This window comes from Uranotaenia lowii, chromosome 1 (assembly GCF_029784155.1).
Source record: "Uranotaenia lowii strain MFRU-FL chromosome 1, ASM2978415v1, whole genome shotgun sequence".
NCBI lineage: Eukaryota > Metazoa > Arthropoda > Insecta > Diptera > Culicidae > Uranotaenia > Uranotaenia lowii.
The window spans coordinates 175,375,922-175,392,470 of NC_073691.1; positions in this window are offsets into that span (position 1 = coordinate 175,375,922).

The window sequence follows — 16,549 nt, forward strand, 5'->3', positions numbered from 1 at the left end:
TCATTATTTCTAGAGATGTACCGAATATTTGGCGCCGAATAGCGCCAAAAACCGTTAAACCAAATATTTGGCTCACCGAAAGTCGAGCTAAGTAATCGGCCGGGTTTTTATTTTTCAAATTAATGCAATAATATTATTGTCAAATTTTTCAAACGATTTAGAATAATTTGGAAAATAACCAAAAGTAATATTGAAAATGCTGCACAATCATCAAAAATTGTGGTTTGAGTAAACCATTTAAGGCGTATCCGTGTTTCTTTCTAGAGTGAATGCTGACAAGTATCGCTTTATACTTTGATTATCGTTTATTCGAGATAAATAAAATCTGTCCGGGATGCCCAGTTATTGTTCAAAACTTTCCGGATTTGGCCCGACTTAAGGAGGGAGTAGGATCTAACATTTTCAAAAAATCGATTTTATTTTTTTTTATTTTCTTATTGTAAAACATTTCAAGAATGTTGCGTCAAATGTTCAAGTCAAGCGAAGCAAAACTGTAGAAATTATAGGCCTTTAACTTCTCTTATCTAATACTGCAAGTATCCAGCAAGCAGAAACTTCAAACGCGTTTTTCTCGAAAGCACATTTTTAAAGTCAGTGGACATCGTCATTTGAAAACTACTTCACCGATTCTTTTCAAATTTGGAACAAATTTTCTACATATAAAATACCAAACCCCAACGTTTTTCATTTATATTTTTTACTTTGGGCAGATTTTACAAATAAAAAATGGCGGATTTTTTTTGTGAAAAATCGTTGTTTTTACTTCAAACAGCCACAAAAGTTTCATAAAAAAATTTTAAGTTAAATAAAATCTTTGAGGTCCAGAAAAACATCTATTAAAAATATTTTGCTCTAGTTTTTTGACTTCAGATGATTCTGTGCTGAGATACAGTGTCCACCGTAAATCCTGTTTTCTAAAAGGCATCCTCGAAAGTGCTCCGTAACCGGCTCATTTTTAAATATTTTTCTACGAAAAAATTACTAACTGTTCTTTTAGCGATGCTTTGAATAATGCAATAAAAAATTGAATACATTTGTTTGAACGATAGCTCTAAAAAAAATTCATGAAAATGGTGTTTTTTACCCGTTAGACCCTACTTCCTCCTTAATTGAAATTATTTGCTAAATCAAACAAAAAACTTAATTTTTTTTTGAAAATTTCAAGACTTTGATTTCAGTTTGATTAGTTTTTGAAGAATTTTATAATTAACATAATTTTTTGTTTAATCCTCAGATACGATTTCAACACTGCTGCTGTGATTCAATGAAAACTTCAAATTTCAGGCTGTTGTCTTTCAATTTGTATGTTTTGGCATAGATTTTGCTCAGATTTGTCATTTTTTTCCCATTATTTTCCAAAAACTGTCTGAAATTGCCCGGTAGCGTGGTTAAGGTTAAAGATAACTGTTCTTTTGAACAACTTTTTTCAAGATATCTTGCTCAAATTCGACTCTCTTCTAATTTGATATCAAATAATATCAATATATTTGATATCAACGAAAAATTGATTGGAAACAAATAAAAAAGGTTTTGTAAACTAATATGGCTAACATATAGGCTCTGAGTGTTGCATTTCATAACTTTCATTTGATTCGACATATTATTTTCATGTGTTGCCGCATACAAATCTTTACTATCTTTTTTTGGGTATTTGAGGCGACACATATTTTTCAATTGTGAAACAAATTGCTAAAATCTATATAAGCTGACACCTAGCCTTAATGTGTCGAATTCGTTGAGTTTAGGAAAGAATGTTAATACGCACAAGTAAAGTGCCTATTTGATGAAATCATCGACGTATCATTTTTTATGTTTAATTTACACTCGTATTTCAAGATAATTGACTACATATCGTAGGAAAAGTCGAAAAATAAATTCATTTTGAGAAAAGCTTCGCGGTCACACAAAGGGGTCTTTTACTCATCCCTGTATTTTAGATGATATCATCACTAAGGAGAGTGAACGTCACAGGGTGAGTACTAAAAGGTTTCGAGATTATTTTTCCTGATAGATATCTACTGGTTTCTCTTATTCGAATTCACCTCACTTTCTATTCGAATCTGAGCTGATTTTTCTATCATAATATGTGTGAGTTTTGAAATACTCTCCCGTATTTCTGATGCAGCCCTACGATACGCCATTTCTATCGTGAAGTTTTGTGGCACAGAGCAGCTTCTATCAACCGAAGGATTTTTTTTACCGAAAAAGGTAAGATTTCTAATGTTTCATAGCTGATTTGAAAAAGAGATCTAAATGAGTTTATGCATGAATTTTTGAAAATATCGTTGGCCATATTACCTTTATAAGTCTTCTAAAAGTTTTTTTTATCACCACGGTGTGTTTCGTAGAAGGACTTAAAGAAAAAAAATACAGTAACGCTAATTTTTGCATGGGCAGAAAGATGATCTTTTTCCGGTTCATTTCCATCAAAAATTAAAATATTTGGTCGGTGACTCCCCATACAAATTTTTTTTGAAAATTTTCTATTTGAAATTTGAAAAAAAAACATATATTTTAAGTGTTTTCAGTTTCAGAGGTGCTTATTCTCTTAGTTCTTACTTTCAATATTTTTTATTTGAACTGGTAGCTCAACAATCATAAAAACAAAAATTTTAAAATTATTACAAACTAGTTACAGAGCTATTAAAACGAAGAAATTTTAAAAAATATCTTCTAATCCTAAAATTTAAAAATCAGCTGGCAAATTCTGTCAGCAGTCTGAGAGGGTTTAATTATCTAAAATTATCAGAATGATCAAGATTAATCCATTTGAATTCAATATCTTTAGATATTCTGATTGTAGAAACACTGGAGGGTATTTTATTTGAAAAACTTCAATGATTAAGAAAATTAGTTAATACTAGTAACCGCTTCAAATTTTTTGTGATAACGCTTAACGTATGCGATCTGGAGTAGAAACGTGTGTCTCAATTTGAACTTTAAATAAATGAAAAAAAAAATCAATATCCAAAAGTAAACGATCCGTTAAAAACAATTTTTGATGAGAATTCAGTTTTTATACTTTTCCTGTATTAAAATCCCATTCGCACTTCAGACTTAATACAAGTCACTACAGCAGTTTAATCTTGCCCCAAATTTTGCATGTTACTTTCGTTTGATAAAATGATCATGATAAGCCTGGAGTGTTTTATCAAACGTTTTATTTCCATTTTTAAGCCCAATTTTAGTAACCCTCCTCTACACTGTGATTCTCAAATTTTATTCAAAGAGCAAACATTACATGCAAGGTTAAATAATCCAAGCTTCTACAGTTTTCAACCCACTATATTATTATAATAATCTCTTGAAATCTTTGTTTTAGATTAAATTTTAAAGTTCTTAGGAATTTAAAAAAAAAATGGATGAATCTAGTTTGAACTGTGATAAATTTGAATTTATTCCAAGAAAAAAACATTTCTATCTTTTGTCGATATTAAATTTATAAATATCAACAGTATTGTTGGCAAAAGTGAATTGCAAATGATCGATAGCAATCTAGCCTGAAAAGCGTTAGATTCATCATATTTTGTTGCTCCCATACTTATTTTAGTTATTCTACTAAACACTGCAGTTTTTCTTTATTATTTATTAGAACATTAATGAAGCATAAATGTAACAGTAAAAAAATCATAGTTTCTACAATTTTATACCAGTTGTGGTAAAAACCTCTATAAATAATAAGTTTGAATTACCCATAGAAAACCATAAAAACTAAAAAAATTAAGAAGCAAAAATCTGGACTGAAACTGTTGATGAAATTGGAACTTCTCCTGAAAAAACGGGGTTTTCATCTTTAATTCACTAGTTCAAAAATATCAACAGTATTTAAATTCTTACGCAAAACTGAAGTTCAGGTAATTGAAAAAAAAATTATTCACCTTCAATATGTGAAAAAGTAATTTGAATTTGCTGTTATGTAGCCGAAGATGTACGGATTCCAAAGCAATTAATTTTACTTTTAACCAAATTTTATATTTTAAATTCTGTTGAAAACTGGTCTGCTAAGATTTATTTAAATTTTAATCTGAGGTAAAAGAAATTGAAAAATACCATAATCGAGTGGTATCATCAAAACTTTTTTGTTTTTATTAAATGCGTATTCATATGCATCTGAGCATACAAATATTGTGTAATTCATTCAAAGAACAAGTTTGGGAAAAAAAGATTTTTTTAATATTTCGTTAGACACCAATCAAAGGATGTTGGACTGTTGTTATTAATTTATATTTTTTAATTTAATTTAGCCAGAATTAGTCTTCCAAGATATACCCATATGAATAAATTTAAGTTACATTCCGATAGCACCAATTATAACGAGGATATTCCAAATTATATATTTGAAATAAAATTTTCATACAAAATAAGTTTTTCAATCCAAATGACTAATTTTTCTAGGCGTTGAAATTTGTTTTTTGTTTCAGAATAATAAAAACTTGAATAAAAACGAAAAAAAATAAATTTTTAAAGAAAAACATTGCAATACCATTGCACTGGAATAATTTTTCAGATTGAAAATTTATGAATTTAGACTATAAATCTTCAAAAAAACAAATCGTATGGAGACTCACCGACCAAATATTTTAATTTTGCCTGGAAATGACTTAGAAAAGGCCAAATTTTCAATTTCTGAAAAAAATAGAGTTACTGTTTTTTTTCTTTTAAACATCTTCTAGAATTACACCGTGTCACTCTTTTTAAGATGGACGATCTCCCCGTACAATGGTATATTCAAGTTTTCTTAACCTGATTGAAGACTCACGTTGCATGCTTTCAATCATATGTGAACTGTTTCCACTGAGTAATTTCCCATTGTTTTATAATTAGTTCTTCTAAAATGTTCAAAGATCCATCAATAGTTTTTCAAGCTTCCGAATACAAATTATCTCCGATCAGAAACCGCCCATTTTATAATGTTTTGAGAAAGGTTTTATTTGAGCACATTTAAATGTTTCCGTTCTTGTACACAATTATCTCATTAATTATTGTGAAGAGTGGTCAATGTAAAATTTTTTAGATATCATTTATTTGAATTCGCAGTACTAAACGGTTTAAGTTTTTTCATGATTTGATGGTAATATTGAACACATTGATGACCAACAATAACCCAAAAGTTTTAAATTGACCATTGAAATTGAATTAAATGAAGCTTAAAACCTCATAGGGTGGGTGTTCCTTATTTGGCATGTGTGCCTAATGTTATCATACCGTTTTATTTTGACTGATTGTGACGTTATTTTGCACTTATCACAATTATAAAAACAATGATAATGTAACGATTCATCTAAACTTTAATTATACATACAGTTTATTTATCTTACTCTCAAAATTTCTACTAAATACCGGATTCTTTCAAAATATGTCCAAATTAAATGAAATTCTTAGCATTTTGCTTAAAATCCACCTTTTTTTAAATGGAAGTTTTAAACTGAATATGCCAACCAAATTTTTTGTCGGATTGTTCTTCATCATGATTTTTGTAATTTGAATGTTAATACCAAGAGTTTTTAACCCTCATCCGCATTTGAGTGTTGATTTGACACTATTGCGAGTTTGAATACTTGTAACTTTTTCAGAAGCTTCAAAAAAGAAAAATATCTTCGGAGACCCTAAATGAATTCAAAAGTTTTTTAATATTGCACCTTTCCTTTTTTTATGGACAAACCCTGGAAGCCTGGACAAAAAACTCCCTTTTCCGACTGTCAATATGACACTCCAAAAGTAAAAGCTATCTAAGTCGTGTGACTTATTATGAATCTCGTATAAAACTTATATCAATAGAAGCTTTGTATTGTCAGTAAAATATGTTTAGATCATTATATTAAGCTCAAGCTACTATTTTTGTCGTTATTCAGCATGACAGAAAAAAAAACCAAAAAAACATGCCTCAGGAAAACTGCTGTAGTTCACATACGTCCAAAAAAATATTTGCCTTATGCATATGAAAGCTGAAGTTAATGTCTACATCATGAGGCCAAGAAATATTTTTGTTCAAATTTTTTTAAATGAAAGGGTCTCAAAATGTTAAAAAAGTGGTCTGAAAAACCTACTTCTCATTTGATTTCTAGTAAAAACTGTTTGAGCGGCGGTAGAGTTTTTGAAAAAATATTACTACAAAATTTATTCTAATTCTAACATATTGTTGTCTATAGATTTTTGATGCAGCAAAAATTGAATTTACAGGAATTATTCAAAGTTGACTACTTCCGCGATTTTTTTACAAATTGAAATTTCATTTGTTTTTGTGGTCCACCGTCAGGTTGTACCCGGATTTCAGTTTTTTTTTTAAACATGAGCAGGGAAAACCCTTTTTTCATGTTCCTTCTCCAGTGGGCGCAAAACCTCCTCATCACTCTTTATTTTAATTTTTTTTCCAATTTTTCAACAATAATTTGTGCACAATAATTTCGTTTCACTTGAACACTCGAATTTTTCAAATCACTTGTTATGGCTGAAATTTTATTCGGTAGAGGCGACGGTTGGAGGCGGTTGTCGGAGGCGGTGGTTGGGGGCGGCGGTATTAGGCGGAAATGAGATAAATAAGACAAGACATCTATTAAACAAATGAGGTGGGAATGTTTGCGGCTATTATGCCACTTTCGGATGAAGGGAGGTAAAAATTAATTTTGCTTCCAGCGAGATGAATGAATCTCTGTTAAGGAAGCTCTTGACGTCTCTAGCTCACAGTTTTAAACTATTGGATGTTCTAACATCAGGATTTAATGAAAGTAGGAATCGATTTTATGTCTGATGTACATTTTCAGCATCTTTTTAAATTTTTGCGGATTTCTTTCTCCTCTGAGGATCCTTGGTATTGCGTTATACAGATTCTATAGTATGGAAAGGCTTTCCTTGACATTTTACTGTACGGCCTGGTTAAGTAGAGGGTGGCAGAATTTCGGAGCTCGTACACGTGGTCGGGTTGCTCATATACCATGTTGTGGTGTACATGCTGGTCATTTAGATGGGAGTGGATTATTGAGATAGATTGAAGCTCTCTAAGAGCCTGGATTGGGAATATGGAGTTGTCGGCTTCAGAGTATAAGTTTCTCGTGGGATACATTCTATGGCGGTTATAGACAGCTTTTAGGCAGCGGTTCTGAGCCGCTTGCAGTTTTTTAAGACGCGTAACGGCGGCAGCGCCCCAAATGAATACTTGGTACTGTAATTTTGATTGTATGAACGCTTGGTACAGTAAGGTCATCTATTTTCGTGGGACAAAGCTCTTAATTTTCCACAATAAACCACACGTTGCACTGATTCGTTTTTGCAGTTTCTCTATGTGGTAGTTCCATTTCAGCTTACAATCGATATCTAGGCCAAGATATGTAAAGTGATTGACTTTTTCTATTGGTATGGAGTCAACTACTAGTTCCTCATGCGATTCATCAGTACCCCTGGGTGTTGATAATATCATGTCTTTCGATTTTCGCAGGTTCAGAGACAGAAGATTTTCATTAAAATATCTGCTTAAGACAACCATGTCATTCTGCATGCTGTTGATAATTGTTGAGACTTTGTTGGCAGTGTAGAACAGCGACGTATCGTCAGCAAACAAGCGGGGCTTTCCGGTAATATTTAGTTTGGGCAGTTTACATACACAAGAATAGAGTAGTGGTCCGAGATTACTTCCCTGTGGTACTCCAACTTGCAACGATTGAATACTGCTTCGAAATCCGTTGATGGATACAAACTGACTTCTACCAGTAAGGAAACTTCTTAACAATTCCAAAGGTCTGCCGCGTATGCCATAATAGGCTTGCTTTTCAAGCAGGATCTCGTGGTCTATGGTGTCGAAAGTTTTTTTTTTTTCAAATCAAGAAAAAGCAGTCCTACGTGTTTTTCTGGTCTAGAGCTCCGTAAACATCGTCAAAAAGCTCATAAGTAGCTGTTGTTGTACTCGAGCTCGATCTAAATCCATACTGGCAGATGTATAGAATGCTCTGCCTTTGAAAATAGTTTGAAATCCTAGTAACTAACATTTGTTCTAAAATTTTACTTAACACTAAACGTACCGGAGGCGGTCAAATGACGGTTTTCAAACTTTGAAGGATTATAACGCCTTATATAATTTTTTTTTACGCCAATTTAACGACAGGGCTATTTTTATTTTTCAAATGCAAGTATTTTTGCGTTTTTAAATTTTTTCCAAGTGTTGCGGTTTTCGAAAAACGCATGTGGTATACCCAAGCTCGGCAAAAGTCATCGTCATGAGGCGTGAAGCTGTGACTGTGAAGCCTCTTGGTCCGTCAAACTCTGTGGTAGCGATGTGGTTCGGTCGAGAGTCTACAATAGAATGCTCGAGACAGTTAACCCACGTTGCTAGCGAGCTTGTCGTAATCGCTCGTGGGGGTTCGGAGTAGTATTAGTATATAACATAGTACTTACAGTATGCTGCGGAATTATCGCATCACCACATCTCCCTTTCCTTGAAATAAATAAAGCATTAATATTATGGTATGTAACAGTCATTCACTTAAAACTAAACGCCAACATGAACTTGCATTTTACATTTATAATACAGAGATGTGATGTTTGATAATTTCTTTTTTCATTACTTTTAAGGTGACATTGTTGAGATAGTGATCACGTTAATCATCTCGGCTGGAAAGATTATTTTTTATGAAGGTTTTGGTGTTCACTGTTGATTCTGTTACTCATCTGAAATATAATATATTTTCTACGCAGCCCCTGAATGTGTGATCCATCTGTTTCAATGGATTTGACTCTACATACTGAACCGTTGTGCTCTCTAACTATTAATTTCTCTGGGTAGAACTTCATTCTAAGTTTATTCACTACAGGTAGAATACGCATGGGCATTGTACCACCAGCCTCAATATAAACTGCCTTAGCACTAGGTTTTCAGTATTCTCTTTCCTTTCCTTTGTCTCAAGAGTCAATCTATAAAGACATTGTTTCAAGATCTTTCCGTTTCCTTTAATTTAAAACTCAGTTTTTTTCCAATTTCGTAGCAGTTTCTTCGAAATTTCTCCATTCAGGAGTGGTATGCATTTCTGGATGAATTCCAGTTTCAGCAATTAATTCGGCTTGCCATACCTTTCCACCTCTCCATTCGATTTTGGATTCAAATGAATCCCTTTGTATGAAATTGTTCAAAAAGTATCCCATTTAACTTTTTTTTGTAAGTGATCGTGACGGCCTTCGCTTGAATACCGATTTTTTTTTTTGTATACTTTCTTGACAATATTTCCTGCTATGATTATGATCTGTCGTTCAAATATCCATAGATGAGAAGTTTGAAATCTACGTTCCATGAGTTCGAACCGGTCTTAAACCTGAACTAAATGACAGCCTCCGTACATTTTTCATAAACTTTAAGCTTCTTAACGTACAAAAGGCCACCAATAGTGGTCTCTCAACCAACGTTTTATACTAGACTGATCATCGTTAGCCAATACTCACATTTTTTCTCTTAGTTGAACGGGAATGATAAGCTAGAACCCCGGTTAACCAAAATGTTCATGTGTGCCAGCTCCAATCAAAATACAGAATTTGGTTAAGATTTTCAGATCTCCATTCATTCTCAATAAATAATTTTTTTAGAGCATAAATACCTGACTTCTTAGATGTGCAACTGTTACAGCATATCTCCCTTGTTTCAGTCACAGTCGCCTCTTGGATAGCTTTTGCTGATATCTCCGTATCATCAATTAAAATAAGTTTTTTTTTTTTTAATATATCTTTATTAGTACCAATTCATCATTACATTTATATTACATTAATACATTAAATTAGGTGTTCAGTTCAATAATGAACTTTCAGAGCCCTATAGTTTAATAATCACTAAAATTTATTTATTCGACTTAAATTTGCTGAGCACAATCAAGCATTTTTATTCATCCTGTAGTGAAAAAAAAAAATATTTTAAACTAAAAACTAAAGCTATCCTAAAATTAAACTAATTGTAGAGAGAGCGAATCTCTGCGATGGAAGACTGCATCGATTTGCCTCTGAAGTAAGAGATGATTTTGTTGGCCATCTCTTCGATCGATTCAATGCCCGCAATCCGATGAAGATCTTCGGTGCTGTGCCAAGGTGGAAGCCGCAAAATCATTTTCAGAACCTTGTTCTGAATCCTCTGGATGGCTTTTTTCCTCGTCGCGCAGCAGCTAGACCAAATCGGAACTGCATACATTATCGCAGGCCGGCACACCTGCTTGTTATTCTTCAGGCAAAGTCGGGATTTCCTGTTGATGAGAGAATAAAGAGATTTAGTGTATTTATTACATTTAGATTGAATATCTTCAATGTGATTTTTAAAAGTAAGATTTCGATCAAGTGTGAGTCCCAAGTACTTCACGTGATCAGACCATTCTAATGAAACCCCATTAAAAGTTATGGAATGATTTTCATTAGGTTTTGAAAATTGAGCTCTTGGCTTATGCGGAAACAAAATAAGTTGAGTTTTGGAAGCGTTAGGAGAAATTTTCCACATTTTCAAGTAACTCAAAAAGGAATTTAAATTTTGTTGCAATCTACTGCGTACCACCCGAAAATTCCTACCTTTGGCTGAAATCAAAGTGTCGTCAGCAAATAATCTTCTGCCTTTTCCTTCTAAAACATCAGGAAGATCACAAGTTAAAAATTATATAAAATTGGCCCAAGTATACTGTCCTGAGGGTCACCAGCTCTAATGGGTTTCCATGCAGATCATGAATTTTGATAGCTTGCTTGCAAAGTTCGGCTAGTAAAGTAATTTTGAATAATTTTGGTGAGATATACAGAAAAATCAAATCGAGCTAATTAAGCTACTAAACCTTTGTGCCAAACGCTGTCAAAAGCTTTTTCAATATCTAGAAGAGCAACACCAGTTGAATAACCTTCAGATTTGCTAGCGTTAATCATAAGAGTTACACTCAAAAGTTGATGTGTAGTAGAATGTTCATGACGAAAACCAAATTGTTCATCAGGGAAAATAGAATTCTGATTAATGTGGATCATCATTCTATTCAAAATAACTCTCCCAAATAGTTTACTTAAGAAAGGAAGCAAACTAATAGGTCTATAACTTGAAGGCTCTGAAGCACTTTTTCCAGGTTTCAAAATTGGAGTTACCTTGGCATTTTTCCATTTATTGGGAAAATAAGCCAAGTGAAAACATTTATTGATGATTTTTGAATTTAAAATTTAAAGTGCTTTCAGGCAACTTTTTAATAAGAATATAGGAAATCCTATCTTCCCCCGGAGCTTTCATATTTTTAAATTTTTTGAAAATCAATTTAAGTTCATCAATATTTGTTTCACAAGAACTTTCAAAGACATTTTGTTTTGAAAGAATATCATCAAATTGTAGGGAAATTTGAGAATCAATTGGACTTACAACGTTTAAATTAAAATCATGAGCAGACTCAAACTGTTGGGCAAATTTTTGAGCTTTTTCTGCGTTAGTTAAAAGAAGTTTATCTCCATCTTTCAAAGTAGGAATTGGCCTCGGAGTCTTTTTCAGAATTTTAGTTAATTTCCAAAATGGCTTTGAAGAGGGTTTTAGGGTTAACTTTGGGTATTGAAGCGGCTTTAGCATTGACTATTGAAAATGTCAAATTTTCTACAGCCAAATCTATATCTTCCATTGAATTCAGTGGAACGTTCACATCTAAATTACGTTCAATAAAATTCCTATACCGCTCCCAGTCAGCTTTTTGAAAGTTAAAAGTTGATTTTAAAGGGTTTTCAATGGGACTTTGGGATAAAGAAAAAGTTACTGGAAGGTGGTCTGAATCGAGGTCCGCATGAGTAACTAATTGACTGCAATGCTCGCCTAAATCCGTTAGAACCAAATCAATTGTGGAAGGATTTCTAATTGAAGAAAAACAAGTATGCCCATTAGGATATTCAACAGTGTAATAACCTCCAGAGCAGTCATTTAGTAAAATATTCGAATTTGATGAAATATTATTCCAAGATCGGTGTTTTGTATTAAAGTCACCAATAATAAAAAATTTAGATTTTATTTTTCTGTTCACCGCTAGTATGCGGCAACAATTATAATTTTTCCCATAGAAGTTTCTAATTCAATTCCAATTGTTTCCAAGACTTTTGTATTGAAATAAGGAAGAAGTCTAAATTTGAGACGACTATTGATGACAATAGCTTCACCCCCACCTTGTCGATCAAGTCGATCATTTTGCAAAATTTTAAAGAAAGCATTGCTTTTCAAGTTATTGTCCGGCTTTAAAAAAGTTTCAGTGGTGGCAGCAATATGTATGTTTTCTATGTCATCTTGGTTAGACAGCAAAGATCTGGCGTTCCAATTCATAATATTTAAACACCGTAAAGTCATGATAATTTTGTTAGCATAATTAAAAGAAGTTTGAAAAGGTTCAAACATTGAATTTGCTTTCAACATAAGTTGGACCATTTCCATTAAATTTTGATGAAAAATTTTTAATTTTTCCTCAGTAATCTCACCCAAATCAACAAAATTGTTAGGATCAGAAAATGAAGGAGAATTACAGGTATTTGAATTTGAATTTTGGGGACTTTCCCAAGCCTTCACATGAACGTAAAGACTTGGTTTTTCCTATTTTTATTTGATAAACCTGAAGAAGGCAACCCATTTTCAACCACCTTTGAGAACGTTAAATAACGAGTAGGTATGTGGCGCAGAATCAGCGCAGGTAACATTAAAATCACTTCGAGCATTACCAAGTTGTGATTCCAATGTAGGCCAAGGCTGACCGCGAACAGGCAGATTGTTTGCCGGCCTAACGTGTGAAGACGAAAAAGAGGAAGGAGGAGAAGAAACTTTTTTGGAAACCTTGGGATTTTTCCTAGAAGCAATAATTTTTGCCCTAACGGGACAGTTATGCACAAGCACATAATCGATGTTTTTCCGATGTGGTAAGTATGATTCTATCCTCCTCTGAAGAAAACATACTTTGTGAACTGGAAGCGATTCATTTTGCTGCAAAAAATCGTTTTCAGCAATTTTTATAAAGAAATTAGTTGCTTTCTGAGTAAACGTTTATCAACAGTGGCTTGTGATATAGCTCAGTTGGCAAGACAGTTGCTTCCTGAGCCGATATCCACGAGTTCGAGCCCAAGAGAAAACATCGAACACAGTTGTACCGGATAAGTTTTTCAATAACTGTCCGCCAACTGCAACGTTGATATAAAGTCGCGAATGCCATAAAGATGGTAAAACGACTATAATCGAAACAAAAAAAAAATTATCAACAGGTTATTAAACATTTTATTATTATATTTCATATGTTTCTTGTAACGATAGAAACTAAATTACTTTGAATTCCTAAACAAACTGACGAGCTTCGTTTCGCCAGCAATTACAAAAATGTGATAAAATAAGATTATGCTTTTCAAACAAAGTAAAGGGTGATACGGTCAAAATTTGGTCAATATCAACTTAACGTATTTCTTTCAATTTTGCATTTAAAAAACCTGAACACTCCTCATTTTGAAGGTGTGTGTGTGTGTGTGTGTAGAATGTTACTCCTATTTTGTTTTTGGAATTCACTCTTCAGTTGTCAAAATGCCGTCCAAAGAAGAATAGCAGCGTATCAAAATTTTACTCGCAAATCCGAGCTACTCGCACGCAAAGCTGGCAAAATCGCTAAAAGTCGCCAAATAAATCGTTACAAATGTAATTAAAGTGTTTGGGGAACGTTTGTCGACAGCCAGGAAGTCTGGATCGGGGGGAAATCGAAAATCGGAAGCCGCTGAGACGACAAAGAGAGTTGCCGTTAGTTTCAAGCGAAACCCTAACCTTTCTCTCCGAGATGCCGACAAATAAGCTGGGTATATCGTCTACAACCGTGCATCGAGCCAAAAAACGAGCCGGACTATCGACTTACACTATCGACGCGATCCCGGAGGCTGTACACGACGATGCTGACGAAGTTTGACTGCGTGGTAATGGACGACGAAACCTACGTCAAAGCCGACTACAAGCAGCATCCGGGACAGGAGTTTTATACGGCAAAAGGAAGGAGAAAGGTAGCAGATATTTTCAAGCACATGAAAGTGTCAAAGTTCACGAACAAATATCTGGTTTGGCAAGCCATCTGTACCTGTGGCTTGAAAAGCAGCATTTTTATAGCTTCCGGGACTGTCAACTAAGAAATTTACGTGAAAGAGTGTTTGAATAAACGTCTGCTGCTTTTCCTGAAGAAACACGGTTGTTCCGTACTGTTTTGGCTGGATTTGGCATCTTGCCATTACGGTAAAAAGGTCATGGAGTGGTACGCCGCCAACAACGTGCAGGTGGTTCCCAAGGACAAGAACCCTCCCAATACGCCAGAGCTCCGCCCAATTGAGAAATACTGGGCTATTGTCATGCGGAACCTAAAGAAGACCAAAAAACTGGTAAGGACGAGCAGCAGTTCAAGACAACCTGGCTTTCTGCGGCGAAGAAGGTGGATAAGGTGGCTGTACAAAATCTGATGGCAGTGGTGAAGCGTTAGGCCCGGCAATTCGGATTTGGAAAAGCGGAAGCCTACCTGAATATTTTTCCTGAATTTTATACTAATTAAACTTGAAAAAGAAATTTAATTTGATTTTTTAAATAAAGGATTTCACCAATTTACACGCGTTTTCCCTTGACAAAATTTTGACCGTATCACCCTTTATGATATTCCTTACACTGAATAAACAATAACTTTTCAGTAAGAGCATTCTTTTTAAAAAAAAATAGAAAACCATCACATTAACAACGTATCAGTTTCTTTCCAAAACCCATTCTCCAATTTGAACGTTTACCGTTTAAATTCAACGAAAATGTCGCGAAAACTTAAGCTGGTTCATGAAAATGACGCTTTTTCGTTACATGACTATCCGAAAATCTATACCAACAATTCTCAATAAATAACTGTGCACAAATATTTCTCATCGATCGTATGCATTGAGTATGTATGTATGTATGTATGTTTGTTTGTTATCCACCATGGGTGCACGGATTCACCGTAGTTCCTGCCTAATTATGTGCTCACATGCATTCTTTAGATTATTAAGTTCGACAAATGTCCAATGCAATGCGTACACCGTATCCGGACCTCATGGCTTCGTATGAACTGTTATGGAGTGAATTTATTGTGTTGATGTAAGTTTATTTTGGAAGATCAAGTCAATCAGGTGGGCTAGTTCACTTGCAGGTACTCCGACATCCGTGTATATACCTGGCCAGCTGGCAACTGATTGAACATTCTTATCATATAGTCAGTTATAAGAGGAAACACATCTTACCTGTCGGCTACTTATGGGATTCGAACCTAAAAGTTTTCTTGCCGTTACCGGGAATCGAACCCAGTAGGCCTGGCATACCAAAACCAGACTCGCGCCAGTCTATCCGCTAGACCACATCGGCGCTCTCTCGATCCTATGCATTGACTTCTAACTCATAATTCCACTATACGGATCGATACGTCTTACCTAAAAATAAACCCCGTGTGCTTATTTTTACATCCATTTAATTCTCCGTCTCTTAAAATCCTGATGTGGTATTTTAAATCCCAATCCGATGCATAAAAATGTCAATATCTTAAAACCATAAACAGTAAATATGGACAACACCTTTTGCTGACCCTTTACACCAAATTTGAAACCCGAAATCAATTGAACGTCGCTTAAACTTCCTGGGTTACAATTTTTATCTAAATCTAGTTAATAATATTGTCAAAATCGCAAAAACAGTGATTAGGGAATATGGACGACCCCTTTGACCGGCTCGATATACAAAATTTGACACCTGAATAAGGCTGCCCGGCTTGTAAAAGCCGCATGCGTGAATTTTCATTGAAATGCAATTAAGAATAACGTCAGTATCACAAAAGCAGTGAACATTCAATATGGACGACCCCTTTTGCCAACCCCTTGCACAAAATCTGATACCTGGAATCAAATGTCCATCCTCCAAAACACTCATGTGCAAATTTGATTCCTAAACTTCCGTGTGCCGATTTTCATCTTAATGCAATTAAAAACAGGGAACAGATTATATTGACGACCCCTTCCCTGAAGTTGTATAATTGGAATCAATTGTTCGTTTCTAAAAACTCCCGTGTGCCAATTCTTCATCTCAATTTAATAACGTCGATATTGCAAAATAAACAATGAACAGTGATGAGGTAATATGGACGACCCCTTTTGCAGACCCCTTACACAAAATTTGATACCTGAAATCGATTATCCCTCCATGAAAACTTCTCTGTGTCAATTTTCATCCATTTCCATTAAAAAAAACCCGATTTAATACACTTCTCAGTGGATTGGAGGCTTTCTTACAGAATGTCAATTATCTTTGGAAATAAATGACACAATAATGGATTCCTTATTTCTTAATTATATATTATTAATCTAAAAAAAGATTAAAATTAAAGAAAATCGATAGCAAAAATTACTAAACTCAATATTAAAAAAGGAGGCCAGTGCGTTTTTTAGAGAATAAGCGAACTGATATTCAAGGAGTTCATTTACTATAAAAATATTTCAAACTGTTTAAGTTTGAGAGTCTCATTTCTCGACGCTCACTAGTGGTCAAGGGGTTAACCTCCTCAACTCTCATGTTAGATGGCGT